Genomic DNA, 5,420 nt, shown 5'->3' on the forward strand with positions numbered 1-5,420 from the left:
ATGTTCTTCCGCCCAGCGAAGAACTTTTGTGGCCTCCGCCATCGCCGCTCTGCTCTTTGTTCCGCCCTGGCGGTTTATGTACGCCACTGCTGTTATGTTGTCTGACTGAATCAAGATTGGCATACCGCAAAGAAGATGTTCCGCTTGCAGAAGGCCGTTGTAAATGGCCCTTAATTCCAGAATATTTATGTGCAGACAAGCTTTCTGGCTTGACCATTTTCCCCTTCAAATGTTCCCCCTGTGTGACTGCTCCCCAGCCTTGGAGACTTGCATCTGTGGTCACCAGGATCCAATCCTGAATACCGAACCTGTGTCCCTCTAGGAGGTGAGAACTGTGCAGCCACCACAGGAGAGAGATTCTGGTCCTGGAAGATAGGATTATTTTCCGGTACATGTGCAGGTGAGACCCGGACCACTTGTCCAACAGGTCCCACTGAAATACCCTGGCATGGAACCTGCCAAACTGAATGGCCTCGTAGGCCGCCACCATCTTCCCCAGCAATTGAGTGCATTGAAGAATCGACACTCTTGCCGGTTTCAGAATCTGTTTGACCATGTTCTGTATTTCCAGAACCTTTTCCACCGGTAGAAAGACTCTCTGTAATTCTGTATCCAGAATCATACCCAAGAATGACAGCCGTGTTGTCGGAACCAACTGTGATTTTGGCAAGTTTAGGAGCCAATCATGTTGTTGCAGAATTGTCTAGGGAGAGCGTAACGTTTTTCAGTAATTGCTCCTTGGATCTCGCCTTTATCAGGAGATCGTCCAAGTACGGGATAATTGTGATTCCCTGCTTGCGCAGGAGAACAATCATTTCCGCCATAACCTTGGTGAAAATCCTCGGAGCCGTGGACAGACCAAACGGCAACGTCTGAAATTGGTAATGACAATCCTGAACAGCAAACCTCAGATAAGCCTGATGTGGAGGATATATCGGGACGTGTAAGTAGGCATCCTTTATGTCGACCGACACCATAAAATCCCCCTCCTCCAGACTGGAGATCACTGCTCGGAGAGATTCCATCTTGAATTTGAATTTTTTTAGATAGAAATTGAGGGATTTTAGGTTCAGAATCGGTCTGACGGAGCCATGCGGCTTCGGGACCACGAACAGGCTAGAATAAAAGCCTTCCCCCTGTTGTGACGGGGGTACCGTGACAATGACTTGATTTTGACACAGCTTTAGTATTGCAGCGCATACTACCTCCCTTTCTGGAAGAGAAGCTGGCAAGGCCGATTTGAAAAATCGGTCAGGGGGCACGTCTTGAAACTCCAATTTGTACCCTTGGGCTACTATTTCCAATACCCAAGGATCCAGGGCCGAGCGAACCCAGACCTGACTGAAGAGTCGGAGAGGTGCCCCCACCGGTGCGGACTCCCGCAGAGGAGCCCCAGCGTCATGCAGTGGATTTGGTAGAAGCCGGGGAGGACTTCTGCTCTTGGGAACTTGCCACAGCCTGTGACCTTTTTCCCCTTCTTCTTCCTCTCGCAGCAAGGAAGGAAGACCCTCGTCCTTTTTTGTATTTATTGGGCCGAAAGGACTGCATCTGATAGTGTGGCGTTTTCTTTTGTTGTGCAGGGACATAAGGTAGAAACGATGACTTACCCGCGGTAGCTTTAGATATCAGGGCCAATATTTACTAAAAAATCGAGTTTGTCCGATTTGTGTTTTTTTTTCTAAGTCCCAACACGGGAATTCACTAAGCACAAATCTCGGCATTGTTTGGACTATTCGTAATGGTTTGAATCACAAAGTTCAGAAATACGAATGAATAGACAATCGGTCAAACGCGGCTGTTATTTCATACAACACGGGTATTCACTATTCATTCGTATTTGGGTGTTAGTCTCTGAGTGCTCAATTGCGGTCGTATTTTTTTGCGATTCGTTAAAAAAAACGGCAAAAAAATAGACCTGCTTTTTCCAGGCGTGTTTACATGTGTTGCAACTAACAAATCACTCACACCTGAATTAGGATGCCTATAAAAGGATCTTCGGCCCATTTCAATCCCCCTACTCCCAGAAATTGCAGCAGGACTGTGGTCCAGTGATATTTTGTGTGCTGTGGGATTCCTCAGACATCAGCCTGTAAGTAACCAGGGCCAAGAAACTGAACATGGTCAGCAGGTTGTACAGGTTCCGCGGAGGCTGTGCAGGCCTCGTTTTTTTAGGGGGCGTCTAAACTTGAACGCATTGTCCGATGATACGGTCATACAGATGTTCCGTCTAAATCGTAACAACATTTTCCGTCTGTATGACCTTGTCAAACTGGGCCTAGACCCTGAGACAGCACGCTCTCGCTCTGTCTCAGGCTTGCACAAACTCCTGGCTGTGTTGCACTTTATGGCTACTGGCAGCTTTCAGGCTGTGTCTGGGGATGTCATAGGAATCTCACAGCGCTCATTTTCAAGAATATTAACACAGGTGATGTACACCTAACTACCTCCTCTGTTTTGGGTTGGTTTTAATTACTCGGTGGCCAGTTCTGTCCTAAAATCTCATGTTTAATTTTCTTTCAAATATACACACAGGTGTTGGCTGTTTTGCAGCCCTACATCGATGCCTCAATCTGCTTCCCTACCCAGGAGTCTCAGTGGCATGCCGTCAGGGTAGATTTCTATGAGCTGGCTGGCATGCCCAATGTGCTGGGAGCCATAGATTGCACACACATTCAGCTGAGACCACCTAGGGGCAGGCACCACATCTATACTAATCGTCATCTAGAGCACTCCACAAATGTGCAGGTGGTTTGTGATGCAAATCTCAAAATAATGAGTGTTGTTGCTGGTTACCCTGGGGGCTGCCATGACTCCTTCATCCTCAGTCAGTCATCTCTCTTTGATAAGTTTGAGGACGGACAAATGCCAGATGGGTGGCTGCTGGGTATGTAATTTGATATGTGTAGGCCTGCGTCTACTTTGTCCAAATTCAGCGGCAGATGTGTTATCCTGGAGAAGGCATAAGGAAGTGATAAACCATTGATATGTGCAAGGTGATAAAGGCACCAGCCAATCAGCTACAATATGTAAATTATCATTTAGGAACAGATTGCCCACTGCCTTTATTACCTTGCACATATCACTGGTGTATCACTTCCTTATGCCTTCTCCAGGTTAATACATCTGCCCCACAGTGTGTTACTTATGTGTTGCTGTATCTTAACATGAATCACGTTACTATATCTGTCTTTTAGGTGATGGAGGATATGGCTGTTTCTCTTGGCTTCTAACTCCATTGTCCCGACCTGATACCCCTGCTGAACACAATTACAATCATGCACATAAGTCCACGCGGAATGTGATAGAAAGATGTTTTGGTGTGCTGAAATCTAGGTTTCGGTGTCTGGATAAGTCTGGTGGCCTTTTGTTGTATAGTCCCTTGAAGGTGACTCAAATTGTGTTCTGCTGCTGCTTTCTTCATAACATGTGTTTGCAACAACATCTGCCACATGTTGAGGAGGAGGAGGAGGAAGAAGAAAGCAGCCAGCAAGCAGAGGAATTAGAGACATCTGGTGATACTTGGAGTACAGATGTAGAGAGGCAGGTTAGGCAAGACCTCATAAATCGTTATTTTTAAGGTAAGTTTTGTGTGCTTCTTTCATTTGTTGTGTAAGGCTAAATATATGTTGCCCCATTTTTCAATTTAAAACCATTACTCAGAATCTGTCTGTCTCCTTGAGACATACAAACATACCCTTGCTTTATGCTATACAAATGTAGCATGTGTATTGTGTTTATTTAAAAACTCAAAACAACAGATTATGAGTTGTATGCATGAAGTCTGGATAAGTGTTAATAAACTTGGATTGAAAATTTATTACAAGCACACATAATCCACATAGTAATTTATTTTGTATTTTACTTTATGATTGTGTGTAACGTCCTAATGCACAGGTTCTCAAACTCGGCCCTCAGGACCCCACACGGTGCATGTTTTGCAGGTAACCCAGTAGAAGCACAGGTGTATGAATTACTCACATACACATTTTAAAAGGTTCACAGGTGGAGCTAATTATGTCACTTGTGATTCTATGAGGAGACCTGCAAAACATGCACTGTGTGGGGTCCTGAGGCCCGAGTTTGAGAACCTGTGTCCTAATTAAACAGTTGTCGAAGTCAAAAATATTACATAAAGAGAACATACAAACTACACACATTTAAGTCGCTATACTTGCAAATACGCGCAGCGAGCACAGCAAAATATGGTAACACACGCATTTACATGGACATGCCACAGAGATGGATTCGACACTTATTTCATACAGTACATAATTATAATAATATCAAGCGCCAGACATCATGATGATTTAGAATTGTATATGTAATAAAGTGGTGTCATGTATGTGTATTATTTGAATGGAACCAGATAGACCTGTCATGTTTACTATTGAAGCAACCAGCTTAATGTGTAGATTAATTTGATACTTGTTATTAAGTTGTAGTACATTGCAACACGGAATTATGATCACATGTATAAAAGCTAAAATCACTTTTATTAGAACAATAGAAGTTCCAAACAGGAAACTCAGGCCAGCCCCTTTGGACGTCCCCAAGGGCTGAGCATGTTCAGCACATACAAAGAAACTAGTGACTCAATCATGAATGCGAGAGAGTCCCCTCCCCCAGAAACTGTCACAACTGAGGGTTTAGGCTGACGGGAGGAAGCCTCAGTTGTAGGGGCTGAGTTGAAATTAAACCTGGGAGGTTTAATCAGACCCCTGGACATGTAAGTGCAGAATGATTACCCGAAGGTGTGACCATGACAACCAGTTTAAAATTCAAAATAAAAGTTTATTAACAAACTCCGTGTGATAACAAGCAGTATTCAAGTTTAGCAAAGACAGTGGCAAATAACACAGTTCCTGGAATACATAACCATAGAAGGTTTCTCAGAGCACTGGTAGGTTTAGAACAGATGTAAAAGTCCTTTGATGGAATCACCTTACCAGGCCTGGTTGTAGTTGTAGAAATAGCCGAGGAACATGCCAGTAGTTGTAGCAGGTGAATCTGTAACTTGAGTATGCTGCTGTATCAGCTGGATGGAACCAGCCAGGTGGTAAAACACGGAGTGGATGCTGAGTGGAATCAGCCAGGTGATTAAACACAGAGTGAATGCTGAATGGAATCAGCCAAGTACTAAAGTCACGGAGTGGATGCTGGATAGAACCTGCCAGGTGATAAAACACAGAGTGGATGATGTGAGATGCTAGGGAGCGTAGAAACAGAATAGCTGATAAATGATTACCGGTGGTAGTGGATACTGCTGGTAAGATAGGATCCGCTGGATCAGCACCGGTGTTTGGTAGAAGCTGGAATCAGTTGAAAGCTGGCTGCTTGGAAGCAGATAGTAGATAGCTGGAAACTGGACAGCCACGGAAGGCTGTAAAGTCAGGCTGCACTGCAAGATGGAAAGCAGGTGC

This window comes from Pseudophryne corroboree, chromosome 1, assembly GCF_028390025.1.
Source record: "Pseudophryne corroboree isolate aPseCor3 chromosome 1, aPseCor3.hap2, whole genome shotgun sequence".
NCBI lineage: Eukaryota > Metazoa > Chordata > Amphibia > Anura > Myobatrachidae > Pseudophryne > Pseudophryne corroboree.